Source organism: Taudactylus pleione, unplaced genomic scaffold, assembly GCF_031769625.1.
Source record: "Taudactylus pleione unplaced genomic scaffold, aTauple2 ptg000976l, whole genome shotgun sequence".
Taxonomy (NCBI): Eukaryota; Metazoa; Chordata; class Amphibia; order Anura; family Myobatrachidae; genus Taudactylus; species Taudactylus pleione.
The window spans coordinates 2,115,042-2,136,776 of NW_028285377.1; the positions used below are offsets into that span (position 1 = coordinate 2,115,042).

The 21,735-nt window shown below is 46.2% G+C and overlaps 1 protein-coding gene across 4 annotated transcripts in view; it reads left to right on the forward strand.

Annotated features, from left to right (window-relative positions):
- ALS2 (alsin Rho guanine nucleotide exchange factor ALS2) overlaps nucleotides 1-21,735 on the forward strand; it is a 212,120-nt gene that overhangs the window by 8,069 nt on the left and 182,316 nt on the right. The gene's annotated exons all lie outside the window — the stretch shown is intronic.

Here is a 21,735-nt window from a genome sequence, read left to right on the forward strand (position 1 = left end):
AAGGCGATTCCTCGCTTGCGGGGAATCGCACGCGGCAGTCCTTGCTTCTAGCGTAGAGACGCACCAGAAACTGCTGCTGTCAGGACCAGGGATTGTCCGCGTCCTTACTACACCAGCCGGGGCCTTATCGTCTGACATCCATTCAGTCACCGCGGCGCTTGGGGGCTGCCAGGCATGTCCGTAAGTGCCGGGGCACGCCCCCAAGAGTGATGAAAAGGGGCGTGTCATAAAGACATGCCCCTTTTCATTGGCCATGCCCCCTCTCGGACGCGCGCGTGCCTGCGGCGCTCAGAAGTGCCCTTGCTCTAGGTGCCTGCCGCCGGTCCTAGAGTGAACACGATTACATGTGCGTTGTATGTGACTGTAATTATAGTACATGGGCAGTGTATGTGACTGTAATTATATTACATGTGCATTGTATGTGACTGTAATTATATTACATGTGCATTGTATGTGACTGAAATTATAGTACATGGGCAGTGTGTGTGTGACTGGAATTATAGTACATGGGCAGTGTGTGTGTGTGACTGGAATTATAGTACATGGGCAGTGTGTGTGTGTGTGACTGGAATTATAGTACATGGGCAGTGTGTGTGTGTGACTGGAATTATAGTACATGGGCAGTGTGTGTGTGTGTGACTGGAATTATAGTACATGGGCAGTGTGTGTGTGTGTGACTGGAATTATAGTACATGGGCAGTGTGTGTGTGTGTGACTGGAATTATAGTACATGGGCAGTGTGTGTGTGTGTGTGACTGGAATTATAGTACATGGGCAGTGTGTGTGTGTGTGTGACTGGAATTATAGTACATGGGCAGTGTGTGTGTGTGTGTGACTGGAATTATAGTACATGGGCAGTGTGTGTGTGTGTGTGACTGGAATTATAGTACATGGGCAGTGTGTGTGTGTGTGTGTGACTGGAATTATAGTACATGGGCAGTGTGTGTGTGTTTGACTGGAATTATAGTACATGGGCAGTGTGTGTGTGTTTGACTGGAATTATAGTACATGGGCAGTGTGTGTGTGTGTTTGACTGGAATTATAGTACATGGGCAGTGTGTGTGTGTGTTTGACTGGAATTATAGTACATGGGCAGTGTGTGTGTGTGTTTGACTGGAATTATAGTACATGGGCAGTGTGTGTGTGTTTGACTGGAATTATAGTACATGGGCAGTGTGTGTGTGTGTGACTGGAATTATAGTACATGGGCAGTGTGTGTGTGACTGGAATTATAGTACATGGGCAGTGTGTGTGTGTGTGACTGGAATTATAGTACATGGGCAGTGTGTGTGTGTGACTGGAATTATAGTACATGGGCAGTGTGTGTGTGTGTGTGACTGGAATTATAGTACATGGGCAGTGTGTGTGTGTGTGTGTGACTGGAATTATAGTACATGGGCAGTGTGTGTGTGTGTGTGTGTGTGTGACTGGAATTATAGTACATGGGCAGTGTGTGTGTGTGTGTGTGACTGGAATTATAGTACATGGGCAGTGTGTGTGTGTGTGTGTGACTGGAATTATAGTACATGGGCAGTGTGTGTGTGTGACTGGAATTATAGTACATGGGCAGTGTGTGTGTGTGACTGGAGTTATAGTACATGGGCAGTGTGTGTGTGTGTGACTGGAGTTATAGTACATGGGCAGTGTGTGTGTGTGTGACTGGAGTTATAGTACATGGGCAGTGTGTGTGTGTGTGACTGGAGTTATAGTACATGGGCAGTGTGTGTGTGTGTGACTGGAGTTATAGTACATGGGCAGTGTGTGTGTGTGTGACTGGAGTTATAGTACATGGGCAGTGTGTGTGTGACTGGAGTTATAGTACATGGGCAGTGTGTGTGTGTGTGACTGTTACTAGCTGCTACTGACTATGATTCTTTCTATCTGTTGTTTCTTTCTGAGTAAATCACATTAATTTAGAATTTGTGAAGGCTGCGACTGTTGCCTTTTACTTTAAACATGCTATAGATAAAGGGAAACAGGAGGGGGAGAGACCTGTGCTGTGCTGAGCCGTCTTTGGTTGCTTCTTTGTCCCAGATTATGATGCAGGTGGTGGATCCTTTGGCTACTCCAACGATGCCTCCTTGGATGGGGTGTCCACATATGTCTTCACCTCATGGGCATTCCTCTATAAAGGATGTTGATAGCCATTCTAGTCAGAGCATGGCGCCGTCTAATGTTGATAACAGACCGGTAGTGACTAAAGCACCTAAACGTAAGTTGTCTTTATCTCAGTCTTTTCAACATATGGATTCAGACGCATCATCAGAGGAGTCAGATGATGCACAGGATTCCTCTCCAGGGTCTACTTCTGGGGAGGAGGATCATCCATCTACTGTGGATGTTACTACTTTGGTGAGGGCGGTTAGATCAGTAAACAGTCCGTATCCTCTTCTACTGTGGCAGGATCTGCTAGCGCAAGGTCCCTGCCGTCATCCGGACTTACCCCGTCTAGCTTTGACGGCGTGGCTCTTGAAACTTCCATCCTAAAAACAAAGGGGTTTTCCAATTCGGTTATTCAGACAATGCTTAGGTCAAGGAAGCCTGCTTCTTCCCGCATCGATTACAGGGTTTGCCATTCCTTTGGTCAATGGTGTTTCCATAAGGAATATGATCCAAGGGTATTCAGAATTTCCAGGATTATGGCTATTCTGCAGGCAGGATTAGACATTGGTCTCCGCTTGGCTACTTTAAGAGTGCTGGTGTCTGCACTGTCAGTCTGATTCCAGGAGAAGATTGCTTCATTACCAGATGTTAGAATTTTTTTCCAAGGAGTTCTGTGGGTTCAGCCTACTTTTGTTCCACCGGTAGCTCCGTGGGATTTGTTTTTGGTTTTTAAGGGGTTACAGGCATCCTTATTTGATCCTTTAGACTCTGTAGATTTGAAGTGGTTGACAGCAAAGACAATTTTTCTTCTTGCTATCTCACCTGCTCCTAGAGTCTCCTATTTGGCAGCGCTCTCTTGACGCTCCCCATTTATGTTTTTTACCAGAATAAAGCTGTTCTTCGTACAAGGGAGGGTTACCTTCCTAAGGTAGTGTCCCGTTTTCATGTGAAATGAAGAAATTGTAATTCCAGCTTTTCAGGCTCCAGACCTTTCTGTAGGTGAAGCCTCCCTGGATGTAGTTTGTGCTCTCCTTATCTATGTGGAGCGTACAAACTCTGTTAGAAAATCAGATTCTCTTTTTGTATTATATGGTTTTCACAAACGAGGATGGCCAGCTAGTAATCACTCTGGCTAGATGGCTACGCATGACTTTCTCCCAGGTGTATACACAGGCTGGTCTTCCTGTCCCAAGCACGGTGACAGCACATTCTACTCTGTCTGTAGAGCCATTGTGTGCATTCAATCGTGGTGCCTCTGCTGAACAATTATGCAAGGCTGCCACGTGGTCTCCCATCCACACCTTTCTTAGGTTTTATGCCTTTAATACTTTTGCCTCTCAGTATGGTTTCTTTGGGCGACGAGTTCTCCTTTCTGCTCAGGAGCATCCCCCATCCTAGGGGAACTGCTTTAGGACATCCCCATGGTATCCCTGTTGATCTCCATGGACCATGAAGAAGAAATATTGAGTTATGGTAGACTTACCTAGATAACTCCTTTTCTTCGAGGTCCACAAGGCACCCACCCTGACACACCTGGCTTCATTGGGTGTTTTTTTTTGTTTTTTTTTCTTTCGGTCAGATTCCCACATTTTATGTAAGTGTGTTTCTGGTGTACGATTGTTTTTCCTTCTCCTGCCTTTAGGTTTGCTAACTAAACTGAAGTCCTATGGCTAGGGGCGGGGTATATATGGAGGAGGACCCGGAGCATTCTGGGAGCCAAAGCTTTAACTATTTGGTGCCTGGTCTTCCAACCATCATAATCCTCCTGTGGACCCTATGGACCTCTGGATTGCCCCGTTATAATGTCTGGTAATTGGTAAAAGACATCTTTTTGTATTTTTCATCTCTTTATTTCTAACACCAACAAGTGGAAAATCACACAGCTTAACAATACAAACCAATTACATATAATCATCTGAGATGAGTCCTCTTTTTATGGAAGTTCTTACTGCAGACTACAAATGGAATATAATAAGGTGGTGTATGCGACTGTAGGTAAAAGAAAATGCAGGTGTACCCTCTAAGCACTAAGATCACTGCTAGTCAAAACTATGATGGAAAACTCTACAAGTAAAATGGTTAGGGGGGATCGATATGAAACTGCGTCTGGCATTGCGAATCCTGACGTTGGAACACCGGCAGTGAAGATCCCGCAGGTAAGTATTTTCGCAGGTAAGTATTTTCTATATTCACTAACCTAACCCCCCCCCTAACCCTTACCCTCCCTTAGGGGTCCCTAACCTCCTCCCCCCAAGTGCCTAACCCTAAGCCCCCCCCCCCCCTTCCACGCAGCCTAAACTTAAGTCTCCCGGAGAGGTACCTAATCCCTAACCTCCCTCCAGGGGTGCCTAAACCTAAGTGCCCCCCGGGAGTTCCTAACCCTCCCTTCCTCCCCGCTGCTGTCGCCACCTGGCTTTCCTTCAATCGGTGTGCCGGGCGTGGGGCTCCCGGCGTAGGTAAAATGACAGGCGTCGGGATCTCTAGATCCCTGCCGGAATTAGACAGTCGGGAAGCCGGTGGTCGGCATTTCGACCGTCTGCTTCCAGACTGCATCCCGGTCAGGGAGCCATCTGCAGGTAGCCTGGTCAGGGAGCCATCTGCAGGTAGCCTGGTCAGGGAGCCATCTGCAGGTAGCCTGGTCAGGGAGCCATCTGCAGGTAGCCTGGTCAGGGAGCCATCTGCAGGTAGCCTGGTCAGGGAGCCATCTGCAGGTAGCCTGGTCAGGGAGCCATCTGCAGGTAGCCTGGTCAGGGAGCCATCTGCAGGTAGCCTGGTCAGGGAGCCATCTGCAGGTAGCCTGGTCAGGGAGCCATCTGCAGGTAGCCTGGTCAGGGAGCCATCTGCAGGTAGCCTGGTCAGGGAGCCATCTGCAGGTAGCCTGGTCAGGGAGCCATCTGCAGGTAGCCTGGTCAGGGAGCCATCTGCAGGTAGCCTGGTCAGGGAGCCATCTGCAGGTAGCCTGGTCAGGGAGCCATCTGCAGGTAGCCTGGTCAGGGAGCCATCTGCAGGTAGCCTGGTCAGGGAGCCATCTGTAGGTAGCCTGGTCAGGGAGCCATCTGCAGGTAGCCTGGTCAGGGAGCCATCTGCAGGTAGCCTGGTCAGGGAGCCATCTGCAGGTAGCCTGGTCAGGGAGCCATCTGCAGGTAGCCTGGTCAGGGAGCCATCTGACATGGTTAGTGTTCAGGCAGACAGGGTGCTAATCATTGAAGAGGGCACATTTTAATTTTGTAAATCAAATGGCCCTGATGCGTTGCTACAGCTCTGTGGTGAATTGTGGGCACTGATGTGCAGCGTAGTCTTATATGTAATATTTAAATCTTCCCTGCTAAACCCCCTTTTTTTTTTTTTATTAATGCTCCTTAGACGTCCCCACCTGCACCTTCAGTGCCCACCGTCGCACCTCACATTCCTCTCTAGTGCCTAGTGAGGTTAGGGAGAGATAATTCTAAAGTTCAAATAATGTAATAAAGTTCTGTCGGGCTGGCTCTAGCAGCAGAGTGCACGGGACTCAGGGCAGGGAGAGTGCAGTGACTGCTGCGGATCCATCGGGCGAGGGAATGTACCCCTTTCCTCCTGCCTACAGCGGTCGGGCTGGCTCTAGCAGCAGAGTGCACGGGACTCAGGGCAGGGAGAGTTCAGTGACTGGCAGTTTATGTCTGTACAGGAGGTAGCCTATATGACTGCAGGGTGACTTTTCTAAGTTACACAATAACTACAGTATATCTTACACTATGTCTAGTAAGGCCAAACAAAGTTTTTGGCCAGATTGTTTTAATTCTTTAATTTATCTTTAAACTTCATTTACCTCCAGAATTTGGGATACTAAAATAAAAAAAACAAGTTGTGTTTTGTGCCTTTAAATGTGCAATGAGACAACGAAGTTTTTAATGTGGGTTAAAAATGACTTTGTGTAGCTCTGTAACCTTTGACAACAATAGGAAACTTGTTATATGTCACTCTCTGCTGTGCGGAGCAGGGGCTACCGGTATGACCTGTGGGCAGTGTCGGGAGAAGATTGGCAGAAACACAAGTACCCGTTGTTTTACAGCACAGTGTCGGGAACAAGCCTTTGAGGCAGCTGTAGCATTTAGACTTGTGTGTAAAAGTGACCACAAATACTAATATTCTGCTGTAAGCAGTGTCTCCTTTTCCTTCAGATATATACTGTATCATAAAACCTTTACATTTTCATGGTGTTTAATATTTGTACTTGGATGTTCTTCATTTTAAATTAAATCATTAAAAAAACAAAAATTAAATAACACAGATGGAACAACATATTGTGACTAGTGAGGCTTGGTGTATACCTGCTGACCGCTGTACATTACATTACTGCTCTGTGACTAGTGAGGCTTGGTGTATACCTGCTGAATGCTGTACATTACAGTACTGCTCTGTGACTAGTGAGGCTTGGTGTATACCTGCTGAACGCTGTACATTACTGCTCTGTGACTAGTGAGGCTTGGTGTATACCTGCTGAACGCTGTACATTACATTACTGCCCTGTGACTAGTGAGGCTTGGTGTATACCTGCTGAATGCTGTACATTACATTACTGCTCTGTGACTAGTGAGGCTTGGTGTATACCTGCTGAATGCTGTACATTACATTACTGCTCTGTGACTAGTGAGGCTTGGTGTATACCTGCTGAACGCTGTACATTACATTACTGCTCTGTGACTAGTGAGGCTTGGTGTATACCTGCTGAATGCTGTACATTACATTACTGCTCTGTGACTAGTGAGGCTTGGTGTATACCTGCTGAACGCTGTACATTACATTACTGCTCTGTGACTAGTGAGGCTTGGTGTATACCTGCTGAATGCTGTGCATTACATTACTGCTCTGTGACTAGTGAGGCTTGGTGTATACCTGCTGACTGCTGTACATTACATTACTGCTCTGTGACTAGTGAGGCTTGGTGTATACCTGCTGAATGCTGTACATTAAATTACTGCTCTGTGACTAGTGAGGCTTGGTGTATACCTGCTGAACGCTGTACATGACATTACTGCTCTGCTCTGTGACTAGTGTGGCTTGGTGTATACCTGCTGAACGCTGTACATTACATTACTGCTCTGTGACTAGTGAGGCTTGGTGTATACCTGCTGAACGCTGTACATTACATTACTGCTCTGTGACTAGTGAGGCTTGGTGTATACCTGCTGAATGCTGTACATTACATTACTGCTCTGTGACTAGTGAGGCTTGGTGTATACCTGCTGAATGCTGTACATTACATTACTGCTCTGTGACTAGTGAGGCTTGGTGTATACCTGCTGAACGCTGTACATTACATTTCTGCTCTGTGACTAGTGAGGCTTGGTGTATACCTGCTGAATGCTGTACATTAAATTACTGCTCTGTGACTAGTGAGGCTTGGTGTATACCTGCTGACCTCTGTACATTACATTACTGCTCTGTGACTAGTGAGGCTTGGTGTATACCTGCTGAACGCTGTACATTACATTACATTACTGCTCTGTGACTAGTGAGGCTTGGTGTATACCTGCTGAACGCTGTACATTACATTACTGCTCTGTGACTAGTGAGGCTTGGTGTATACCTGCTGACCTCTGTACATTACATTACTGCTCTGCTCTGTGACTAGTGAGGCTTGGTGTATACCTGCTGACTGCTGTACATTACATTACTGCTCTGCTCTGTGACTAGTGAGGCTTGGTGTATACCTGCTGAACGCTGTACATTACTGCTCTGCTCTGTGACTAGTGAGGCTTGGTGTATACCTGCTGAACGCTGTACATTACATTACTGCTCTGTGACTAGTGAGGCTTGGTGTATACCTGCTGAACGCTGTACATTACATTACTGCTCTGTGACTAGTGAGGCTTGGTGTATACCTGCTGAACGCTGTACATTACATTACTGCTCTGTGACTAGTGAGGCTTGGTGTATACCTGCTGAACGCTGTACATTACATTACTGCTCTGCTCTGTGACTAGTGAGGCTTGGTGTATACCTGCTGAACGCTGTACATTACATTACTGCTCTGTGACTAGTGAGGCTTGGTGTATACCTGCTGACCGCTGTACATTACATTACTGCTCTGTGACTAGTGAGGCTTGGTGTATACCTGCTGACCGCTGTACATTACATTACTGCTCTGTGACTAGTGAGGCTTGGTGTATACCTGCTGACTCTGTACATTACATTACTGCTCTGTGACTAGTGAGGCTTGGTGTATACCTGCTGACCGCTGTACATTACATTACTGCTCTGTGACTAATGAGGCTTGGTGTATACCTGCTGACCTCTGTACATTACATTACTGCTCTGTGACTAGTGAGGCTTGGTGTATACCTGCTGAATGCTGTACATTACATTACTGCTCTATGACTAGTGAGGCTTGGTGTATACCTGCTGACCGCTGTACATTACATTACTGCTCTGTGACTAATGAGGCTTGGTGTATACCTGCTGACCTCTGTACATTACTGCTCTGTGACTAGTGAGGCTTGGTGTATACCTGCTGAACGCTGTACATTACATTACTGCTCTGTGACTAATGAGGCTTGGTGTATACCTGCTGACCTCTGTACATTACATTACTGCTCTGTGACTAGTGAGGCTTGGTGTATACCTGCTGACCTCTGTACATTACATTACTGCTCTGTGACTAGTGAGGCTTGGTGTATACCTGCTGACCTCTGTACATTACATTACTGCTCTGTGACTAGTGAGGCTTGGTGTATACCTGCTGAATGCTGTACATTACATTACTGCTCTGTGACTAGTGAGGCTTGGTGTATACCTGCTGACCGCTGTACATTACATTACTGCTCTGTGACTAGTGAGGCTTGGTGTATACCTGCTGACCGCTGTACATTACATTACTGCTCTGCTCTGTGACTAGTGTGGCTTGGTGTATACCTGCTGACCTCTGTACATTACATTACTGCTCTGTGACTAGTGAGGCTTGGTGTATACCTGCTGACCGCTGTACATTACATTACTGCTCTGTGACTAGTGAGGCTTGGTGTATACCTGCTGAACGCTGTACCTGACATTACTGCTCTGCTCTGTGACTAGTGAGGCTTGGTGTATACCTGCTGAACGCTGTACATGACATTACTGCTCTGCTCTGTGACTAGTGAGGCTTGGTGTATACCTGCTGAATGCTGTACATTACTTTACTGCTCTGTGACTAGTGAGGCTTGGTGTATACCTGCTGACCTCTGTACATTACATTACTGCTCTATGACTAGTGAGGCTTGGTGTATACCTACTGAATGCTGTACATTACATTACTGCGCTGTGACTAGTGAGGCTTGGTGTATACCTGCTGACCGCTGTACATTACATTACTGCTCTGCTCTGTGACTAGTGTGGCTTGGTGTATACCTGCTGACCTCTGTACATTACATTACTGCTCTGTGACTAGTGAGGCTTGGTGTATACCTGCTGACCGCTGTACATTACATTACTGCTCTGCTCTGTGACTAGTGTGGCTTGGTGTATACCTGCTGACCTCTGTACATTACATTACTGCTCTGTGACTAGTGAGGCTTGGTGTATACCTGCTGACCGCTGTACATTACATTACTGCTCTGTGACTAGTGAGGCTTGGTGTATACCTGCTGAACGCTGTACATGACATTACTGCTCTGCTCTGTGACTAGTGAGGCTTGGTGTATACCTGCTGAACGCTGTACATGACATTACTGCTCTGCTCTGTGACTAGTGAGGCTTGGTGTATACCTGCAGAACGCTGTACATTGTATTACTGATCTGTGACTAGTGAGGCTTGGTGTATACCTGCAGAATGCTGTACATTACATTACTGCTCTGTGACTAGTGAGGCTTGGTGTATACCTGCTGAATGCTGTACATTACATTACTGCTCTGTGACTAGTGAGGCTTGGTGTATACCTGCAGAACGCTGTACATTGTATTACTGATCTGTGACTAGTGAGGCTTGGTGTATACCTGCAGAACGCTGTACATTACATTACTGCTCTGTGACTAGTGAGGCTTGGTGTATACCTGCTGACCGCTGTACATTACATTACTGCTCTGTGACTAGTGAGGCTTGGTGTATACCTGCTGACCGCTGTACATTACATTACTGCTCTGTGACTAGTGAGGCTTGGTGTATACCTGCAGAACGCTGTACATTACATTACTGCTCTGTGACTAGTGAGGCTTGGTGTATACCTGCTGACCGCTGTACATTACATTACTGCTCTGTGACTAGTGAGGCTTGGTGTATACCTGCTGACCGCTGTACATTACATTACTGCTCTGTGACTAGTGAGGCTTGGTGTATACCTGCTGAACGCTGCACATTACATTACTGCTCTGTGACTAGTGAGGCTTGGTGTATACCTGCTGAATGCTGTACATTACATTACTGCTCTGTGACTAGTGAGGCTTGGTGTATACCTGCTGACCTCTGTACATTACATTACTGCTCTGTGACTAGTGAGGCTTGGTGTATACCTGCTGAACGCTGTACATTACATTACTGCTCTGTGACTAGTGAGGCTTGGTGTATACCTGCTGAACGCTGTACATTACATTACTGCTCTGTGACTAGTGAGGCTTGGTGTATACCTGCTGAACGCTGTACATTACATTACTGCTCTGTGACTAGTGAGGCTTGGTGTATACCTGCTGAACGCTGTACATTACATTACTGCTCTGTGACTAGTGAGGCTTGGTGTATACCTGCTGAATGCTGTACATTACATTACTGCCCTGTGACTAGTGAGGCTTGGTGTATACCTGCTGACCTCTGTACATTGCATTACTGCTCTGTGACTAGTGAGGCTTGGTGTATACCTGCTGAGCCCTGTACATTACATTACTGCTCTGTGACTAGTGAGGCTTGGTGTATACCTGCTGACCTCTGTACATTACATTACTGCTCTGTGACTAGTGAGGCTTGGTGTATACCTGCTGACCTCTGTACATTACATTACTGCTCTGTGACTAGTGAGGCTTGGTGTATACCTGCTGAACGCTGTACATTACATTACTGCTCTGTGACTAGTGAGGCTTGGTGTATACCTGCTGACCTCTGTACATTACATTACTGCTCTGTGACTAGTGAGGCTTGGTGTATACCTGCTGAACGCTGTACATTACATTACATTACTGCTCTGTGACTAGTGAGGCTTGGTGTATACCTGCTGAATGCTGTACATTACTTTACTGCTCTGTGACTAGTGAGGCTTGGTGTTTACCTGCTGTACATTACATTACTGCTCTGTGACTAGTGAGGCTTGGTGTATACCTGCTGACCTCTGTACATTACATTACTGCTCTGTGACTAGTGAGGCTTGGTGTATACCTGCTGAACGCTGTACATTACATTACTGCTCTGTGACTAGTGAGGCTTGGTGTATACCTGCTGACCTCTGTACATTACATTACTGCTCTGTGACTAGTGAGGCTTGGTGTATACCTGCTGAACGCTGTACATTACATTACTGCTCTGTGATTAGTGAGGCTTGGTGTATACCTGCTGAACGCTGTACATTACATTACTGCTCTGTGACTAGTGAGGCTTGGTGTATACCTGCTGACCGCTGTACATTACATTACTGCTCTGTGACTAGTGAGGCTTGGTGTATACCTGCTGAACGCTGTACATTACATTACTGCTGTGTGACTAGTGAGGCTTGGTGTATACCTGCTGAACGCTGTACATTACATTACTGCTCTGTGACTAGTGAGGCTTGGTGTATACCTGCTGAACGCTGTACATTACATTACTGCTCTGTGACTAGTTTGGCTTGGTGTATACCTGCTGACCTCTGTACATTACATTACTGCTCTGTGACTAGTGAGGCTTGGTGTATACCTGCTGACCGCTGTACATTACATTACTGCTCTGTGACTAGTGAGGCTTGGTGTATACCTGCTGAATGCTGTACATTACATTACTGCTCTGTGACTAGTGAGGCTTGGTGTATACCTGCTGACCTCTGTACATTACATTACTGCTCTGTGACTAGTGAGGCTTGGTGTATACCTGCTGACCGCTGTACATTACATTACTGCTCTGTGACTAGTGAGGCTTGGTGTATACCTGCTGAATGCTGTACATTACATTACTGCTCTGTGACTAGTGAGGCTTGGTGTATACCTGCTGAACGCTGTACATTACATTACTGCTCTGTGACTAGTGAGGCTTGGTGTATACCTGCTGAATGCTGTACATTACATTACTGCTCTGTGACTAGTGAGGCTTGGTGTATACCTGCTAACCTCTGTACATTACATTACTGCTCTGTGACTAGTGAGGCTTGGTGTATACCTGCTGAACGCTGTACATTACATTACTGCTCTGTGACTAGTGTGGCTTGGTGTATACCTGCTGAACGCTGTACATTACATTACTGCTCTGTGACTAGTGAGGCTTGGTGTGTACCTGCTGACCGCTGTACATTACATTACTGCTCTGCTCTGTGACTAGTGAGGCTTGGTGTATACCTGCTGAATGCTGTACATTACATTACTGCTCTGTGACTAGTGAGGCTTGGTGTATACCTGCTGAACGCTGTACATTACTGCTCTGTGACTAGTGAGGCTTGCTGTATACCTGCTGAACGCTGTACATTACATTACTGCTCTGTGACTAGTGAGGCTTGGTGTATACCTGCTGAACGCTGTACATTACATTACTGCTCTGTGACTAGTGAGGCTTGGTGTATACCTGCTGAACGCTGTACATTACATTACTGCTCTGTGACTAGTGAGGCTTGGTGTATACCTGCTGTACATTACATTACTGCTCTGTGACTAGTGAGGCTTGGTGTATACCTGCTGAATGCTGTACATTACATTACTGCTCTGTGACTAGTGAGGCTTGGTGTATACCTGCTGTACATTACATTACTGCTCTGTGACTAGTGAGGCTTGGTGTATACCTGCTGACCTCTGTACATTACATTACTGCTCTGTGACTAGTGAGGCTTGGTGTATACCTGCTGTACATTACATTACTGCTCTGTGACTAGTGAGGCTTGGTGTATACCTGCTGACCGCTGTACATTACATTACTGCTCTGTGACTAGTGAGGCTTGGTGTATACCTGCTGTACATTACATTACTGCTCTGTGACTAGTGAGGCTTGGTGTATACCTGCTGACCTCTGTACATTACATTACTGCTCTGTGACTAGTGAGGCTTGGTGTATACCTGCTGAACGCTGCACATTACATTACTGCTCTGTGACTAGTGAGGCTTGGTGTATACCTGCTGTACATTACATTACTGCTCTGTGACTAGTGAGGCTTGGTGTATACCTGCTGTACATTACATTACTGCTCTGTGACTAGTGAGGCTTGGTGTATACCTGCTGACCTCTGTACATTACATTACTGCTCTGTGACTAGTGAGGCTTGGTGTATACCTGCTGTACATTACATTACTGCTCTGTGACTAGTGAGGCTTGGTGTATACCTGCTGACCGCTGTACATTACATTACTGCTCTGTGACTAGTGAGGCTTGGTGTATACCTGCTGTACATTACATTACTGCTCTGTGACTAGTGAGGCTTGGTGTATACCTGCTGACCTCTGTACATTACATTACTGCTCTGTGACTAGTGAGGCTTGGTGTATACCTGCTGTACATTACATTACTGCCCTATGACTAGTGTGGCTTGGTGTATACCTGCTGAATGCTGTACATTACATTACTGCTCTGTGACTAGTGAGGCTTGGTGTATACCTGCTGAACGCTGTACATTACATTACTGCTCTGTGACTAGTGAGGCTTGGTGTATACCTGCTGAACGCTGTACATTACATTACTGCTCTGACTAGTGAGGCTTGGTGTATACCTGCTGAATGCTGTACATTACATTACTGCTCTGTGACTAGTGAGGCTTGGTGTATACCTGCTGAATGCTGTACATTACATTACTGCTCTGTGACTAGTGAGGCTTGGTGTATACCTGCTGAACGCTGTACATTACATTACTGCTCTGCTCTGTGACTAGTGAGGCTTGGTGTATACCTGCTGAACGCTGTACATTACATTACTGCTCTGTGACTAGTGAGGCTTGGTGTATACCTGCTGAACGCTGTACATTACATTACTGCTCTGTGACTAGTGAGGCTTGGTGTATACCTGCTGTACATTACATTACTGCTCTGTGACTAGTGAGGCTTGGTGTATACCTGCTGTACATTACATTACTGCCCTGTGACTAGTGAGGCTTGGTGTATACCTGCTGAATGCTGTACATTACATTACTGCTCTGTGACTAGTGAGGCTTGGTGTATACCTGCTGTACATTACATTACTGCTCTGTGACTAGTGAGGCTTGGTGTATACCTGCTGACCTCTGTACATTACATTACTGCTCTGTGACTAGTGAGGCTTGGTGTATACCTGCTGTACATTACATTACTGCTCTGTGACTAGTGAGGCTTGGTGTATACCTGCTGACCGCTGTACATTACATTACTGCTCTGTGACTAGTGAGGCTTGGTGTATACCTGCTGTACATTACATTACTGCTCTGTGACTAGTGAGGCTTGGTGTATACCTGCTGACCTCTGTACATTACATTACTGCTCTGTGACTAGTGAGGCTTGGTGTATACCTGCTGTACATTACATTACTGCCCTATGACTAGTGTGGCTTGGTGTATACCTGCTGAATGCTGTACATTACATTACTGCTCTGTGACTAGTGAGGCTTGGTGTATACCTGCTGAACGCTGTACATTACATTACTGCTCTGTGACTAGTGAGGCTTGGTGTATACCTGCTGAACGCTGTACATTACATTACTGCTCTGACTAGTGAGGCTTGGTGTATACCTGCTGAATGCTGTACATTACATTACTGCTCTGTGACTAGTGAGGCTTGGTGTATACCTGCTGAACGCTGTACATTACATTACTGCTCTGTGACTAGTGAGGCTTGGTGTATACCTGCTGAACGCTGTACATTACATTACTGCTCTGTGACTAGTGAGGCTTGGTGTATACCTGCTGACCGCTGTACATTACATTACTGCTCTGTGACTAGTGAGGCTTGGTGTATACCTGCTGTACATTACATTACTGCTCTGTGACTAGTGAGGCTTGGTGTTTACCTGCTGTACATTACATTACTGCTCTGTGACTAGTGAGGCTTGGTGTATACCTGCTGACCTCTGTACATTACTGCTCTGTGACTAGTGAGGCTTGGTGTGTACCTGCTGAACGCTGTACATTACATTACTGCTCTGTGACTAGTGAGGCTTGGTGTATACCTGCAGAACGCTGTACATTACATTACTGCTCTGACTAGTGAGGCTTGGTGTATACCTGCTGAATGCTGTACATTACATTACTGCTCTGTGACTAGTGAGGCTTGGTGTATACCTGCTGACCTCTGTACATTACATTACTGCTCTGTGACTAGTGAGGCTTGGTGTATACCTGCTGAACGCTGTACATTACATTACTGCTCTGTGACTAGTGAGGCTTGGTGTATACCTGCTGAACGCTGTACATTACATTACTGCTCTGCTCTGTGACTAGTGAGGCTTGGTGTATACCTGCTGAACGCTGTACATTACATTACTGCTCTGTGACTAGTGAGGCTTGGTGTATACCTGCTGAATGCTGTACATTACATTCTTGCTCTGTGACTAGTGAGGCTTGGTGTATACCTGCTGAACGCTGTACATTACATTACTGCTCTGTGACTAGTGAGGCTTGGTGTATACCTGCTGAACGCTGTACATTACATTACTGCTCTGTGACTAGTGAGGCTTGGTGTATACCTGCTGACCGCTGTACATTACATTACTGCTCTGTGACTAGTGAGGCTTGGTGTATACCTGCTGAACGCTGTACATTACATTACTGCTCTGTGACTAGTGAGGCTTGGTGTATACCTGCTGAGCCCTGTACATTACATTACTGATCTGTGACTAGTGAGGCTTGGTGTATACCTGCTGAACGCTGTACATTACATTACTGCTCTGCTCTGTGACTAGTGAGGCTTGGTGTATACCTGCTGACCTCTGTACATTACATTACTGCTCTGTGACTAGTGAGGCTTGGTGTAGACCTGCTGAACGCTGTACATTACATTACATTACTGCTCTGTGACTAGTGAGGCTTGGTGTATACCTGCTGAATGCTGTACATTACTTTACTGCTCTGTGACTAGTGAGGCTTGGTGTATACCTGCTGACCTCTGTACATTACATTACTGCTCTGTGACTAGTGAGGCTTGGTGTATACCTGCTGACCTCTGTACATTACATTACTGCTCTGTGACTAGTAAGGCTTGGTGTATACCTTCTGACTGCTGTACATTACATTACTGCTCTGTGACTAGTGAGGCTTGGTGTATACCTGCTGAACGCTGTACATTACATTACTGCTCTGTGACTAGTGAGGCTTGGTGTATACCTGCTGACCGCTGTACATTACTGCTCTGTGACTAGTGAGGCTTGGTGTATACCTGCTGACCTCTGTACATTACATTACTGCCCTGTGACTAGTGAGGCTTGGTGTATACCTGCTGAACGCTGTACATTACATTACTGCTCTGTGACTAGTGAGGCTTGGTGTATACCTGCTGACCCCTGTACATTACTGCTCTGTGACTAGTGAGGCTTGGTGTATACCTGCTGACCTCTGTACATTACATTACTGCCCTGTGACTAGTGAGGCTTTGTGTATACCTGCTGAACGCTGTACATTACATTACTGCTCTGTGACTAGTGAGGCTTGGTGTATACCTGCTGAATGCTGTACATTACTGCTCTGTGACTAGTGAGGCTTGGTGTATACCTGCTGACCTCTGTACATTACATTACTGCTCTGTGACTAGTGAGGCTTGGTGTATACCTGCTGAACGCTGTACATTACATTACTGCTCTGTGACTAGTGAGGCTTGGTGTATACCTGCTGACCTCTGTACATTACATTACTGCTCTGTGACTAGTGAGGCTTGGTGTATACCTGCTGAACGCTGTACATTACATTACTGCTCTGTGACTAGTGAGGCTTGGTGTATACCTGCTGACCGCTGTACATTACATTACTGCTCTGTGACTAGTGAGGCTTGGTGTATACCTGCTGAACGCTGTACATTACATTACTGCTCTGTGACTAGTGAGGCTTGGTGTATACCTGCTGACCGCTGTACATTACATTACTGCTCTGTGACTAGTGAGGCTTGGTGTATACCTGCTGAACGCTGTACATTACATTACTGCTCTGTGACTAGTGAGGCTTGGTGTATACCTGCTGAGCCCTGTACATTACATTACTGATCTGTGACTAGTGAGGCTTGGTGTATACCTGCTGAACGCTGTACATTACATTACTGCTCTGCTCTGTGACTAGTGAGGCTTGGTGTATACCTGCTGACCTCTGTACATTACATTACTGCTCTGTGACTAGTGAGGCTTGGTGTAGACCTGCTGAACGCTGTACATTACATTACATTACTGCTCTGTGACTAGTGAGGCTTGGTGTATACCTGCTGAATGCTGTACATTACTTTACTGCTCTGTGACTAGTGAGGCTTGGTGTATACCTGCTGACCTCTGTACATTACATTACTGCTCTGTGACTAGTGAGGCTTGGTGTATACCTGCTGACCTCTGTACATTACATTACTGCTCTGTGACTAGTAAGGCTTGGTGTATACCTTCTGACTGCTGTACATTACATTACTGCTCTGTGACTAGTGAGGCTTGGTGTATACCTGCTGAACGCTGTACATTACATTACTGCTCTGTGACTAGTGAGGCTTGGTGTATACCTGCTGACCGCTGTACATTACTGCTCTGTGACTAGTGAGGCTTGGTGTATACCTGCTGACCTCTGTACATTACATTACTGCCCTGTGACTAGTGAGGCTTGGTGTATACCTGCTGAACGCTGTACATTACATTACTGCTCTGTGACTAGTGAGGCTTGGTGTATACCTGCTGACCCCTGTACATTACTGCTCTGTGACTAGTGAGGCTTGGTGTATACCTGCTGACCTCTGTACATTACATTACTGCCCTGTGACTAGTGAGGCTTTGTGTATACCTGCTGAACGCTGTACATTACATTACTGCTCTGTGACTAGTGAGGCTTGGTGTATACCTGCTGAATGCTGTACATTACTGCTCTGTGACTAGTGAGGCTTGGTGTATACCTGCTGACCTCTGTACATTACATTACTGCTCTGTGACTAGTGAGGCTTGGTGTATACCTGCTGAACGCTGTACATTACATTACTGCTCTGTGACTAGTGAGGCTTGGTGTATACCTGCTGACCTCTGTACATTACATTACTGCTCTGTGACTAGTGAGGCTTGGTGTATACCTGCTGAACGCTGTACATTACATTACTGCTCTGTGACTAGTGAGGCTTGGTGTATACCTGCTGACCGCTGTACATTACATTACTGCTCTGTGACTAGTGAGGCTTGGTGTATACCTGCTGACCGCTGTACATTACATTACTGCTCTGTGACTAGTGAGGCTTGGTGTATACCTGCTGAACGCTGTACATTACTGCTGTGTGACTAGTGAGGCTTGGTGTATACCTGCTGAACGCTGTACATTACTGCTCTGTGACTAGTGAGACTTGGTGTATACCTGCTGACCTCTGTACATTACATTACTGCTCTGTGACTAGTGTGGCTTGGTGTATACCTGCTGAACGCTGTACATTACATTACTGCTCTGTGACTAGTGAGGCTTGGTGTATACCTGCTGAACGCTGTACATTACTGCTGTGTGACTAGTGAGGCTTGGTGTATACCTGCTGAACGCTGTACATTACATTACTGCTCTGTGACTAGTGAGGCTTGGTGTATACCTGCTGAACGCTGTACATTACATTACTGCTCTGTGACTAGTGAGGCTTGGTGTATACCTGCTGAACGCTGTACATTACATTACTGCTCTGTGACTAGTGAGGCTTGGTGTATACCTGCTGAACGCTGTACATTACATTACTGCTCTGTGACTAGTGAGGCTTGGTGTATACCTGCTGAACGCTGTACATTACATTACTGCTCTGTGACTAGTGAGGCTTGGTGTATACCTGCTGAACGCTGTACATTACATTACTGCTCTGTGACTAGTGAGGCTTGGTGTATACCTGCTGAACGCTGTACATTACTGCTCTGACTAGTGAGGCTTGGTGTATACCTGCTGAATGCTGTACATTACTGCTCTGTGACTAGTGAGGCTTGGTGTATACCTGCTGAATGCTGTACATTACTGCTCTGTGACTAGTGAGGCTTGGTGTATACCTGCTGACCTCTGTACATTACATTACTGCTCTGTGACTAGTGTGGCTTGGTGTATACCTGCTGAACGCTGTACATTACATTACTGCTCTGTGACTAGTGAGGCTTGGTGTATACCTGCTGAACGCTGTACATTACTGCTGTGTGACTAGTGAGGCTTGGTGTATACCTGCTGAACGCTGTACATTACATTACTGCTCTGTGACTAGTGAGGCTTGGTGTATACCTGCTGAACGCTGTACATTACATTACTGCTCTGTGACTAGTGAGGCTTGGTGTATACCTGCTGAACGCTGTACATTACATTACTGCTCTGTGACTAGTGAGGCTTGGTGTATACCTGCTGACCCCTGTACATTACTGCTCTGTGACTAGTGAGGCTTGGTGTATACCTGCTGACCTCTGTACATTACATTACTGCCCTGTGACTAGTGAGGCTTGGTGTATACCTGCTGAACGCTGTACATTACTGCTCTGTGACTAGTGAGGCTTGGTGTATACCTGCTGAATGCTGTACATTACTGCTCTGTGACTAGTGAGGCTTGGTGTATACCTGCTGAACGCTGTACATTACATTACTGCTCTGTGACTAGTGAGGCTTGGTGTATACCTGCTGAACGCTGTACATTACTGCTGTGTGACTAGTGAGGCTTGGTGTATACCTGCTGAACGCTGTACATTACATTACTGCTCTGTGACTAGTGAGGCTTGGTGTATACCTGCTGAACGCTGTACATTACATTACTGCTCTGTGACTAGTGAGGCTTGGTGTATACCTGCTGACCCCTGTACATTACTGCTCTGTGACTAGTGAGGCTTGGTGTATACCTGCTGACCTCTGTACATTACATTACTGCCCTGTGACTAGTGAGGCTTGGTGTATACCTGCTGAACGCTGTACATTACTGCTCTGTGACTAGTGAGGCTTGGTGTATACCTGCTGAATGCTGTACATTACTGCTCTGTGACTAGTGAGGCTTGGTGTATACCTGCTGAATGCTGTACATTACATTACTGCTCTGTGACTAGTGAGGCTTGGTGTATACCTGCTGAACGCTGTACATTACATTACTGCTCTGTGACTAGTGAGGCTTGGTGTATACCTGCTGAACGCTGTACATTACATTACTGCTCTGTGACTAGTGAGGCTTGGTGTATACCTGCTGAACGCTGTACATTACATTACTGCTCTGTGACTAGTGAGGCTTGGTGTATACCTGCTGAACGCTGTACATTACATTACTGCTCTGTGACTAGTGAGGCTTGGTGTATACCTGCTGTACATTACATTACTGCTCTGTGACTAGTGAGGCTTGGTGTATACCTGCTGTACATTACATTACTGCCCTGTGACTAGTGAGGCTTGGTGTATACCTGCTGAATGCTGTACATTACATTACTGCTCTGTGACTAGTGAGGCTTGGTGTATACCTGCTGTACATTACATTACTGCTCTGTGACTAGTGAGGCTTGGTGTATACCTGCTGACCTCTGTACATTACATTACTGCTCTGTGACTAGTGAGGCTTGGTGTATACCTGCTGACCGCTGTACATTACATTACTGCTCTGTGACTAGTGAGGCTTGGTGTATACCTGCTGTACATTACATTACTGCTCTGTGACTAGTGAGGCTTGGTGTATACCTGCTGACCTCTGTACATTACATTACTGCTCTGTGACTAGTGAGGCTTGGTGTATACCTGCTGAACGCTGCACATTACATTACTGCTCTGTGACTAGTGAGGCTTGGTGTATACCTGCTGTACATTACATTACTGCTCTGTGACTAGTGAGGCTTGGTGTATACCTGCTGACCGCTGTACATTACATTACTGCTCTGTGACTAGTGAGGCTTGGTGTATACCTGCTGAATGCTGTACATTACATTACTGCCCTGTGACTAGTGAGGCTTGGTGTATACCTGCTGAATGCTGTACATTACATTACTGCTCTGTGACTAGTGAGGCTTGGTGTATACCTGCTGTACATTACATTACTGCTCTGTGACTAGTGAGGCTTGGTGTATACCTGCTGACCTCTGTACATTACATTACTGCTCTGTGACTAGTGAGGCTTGGTGTATACCTGCTGTACATTACATTACTGCTCTGTGACTAGTGCGGCTTGGTGTATACCTGCTGTACATTACATTACTGCTCTGTGACTAGTGAGGCTTGGTGTATACCTGCTGACCTCTGTACATTACATTACTGCTCTGTGACTAGTGAGGCTTGGTGTATACCTGCTGTACATTACATTACTGCTCTGTGACTAGTGAGGCTTGGTGTATACCTGCTGACCGCTGTACATTACATTACTGCTCTGTGACTAGTGAGGCTTGGTGTATACCTGCTGTACATTACATTACTGCCCTGTGACTAGTGAGGC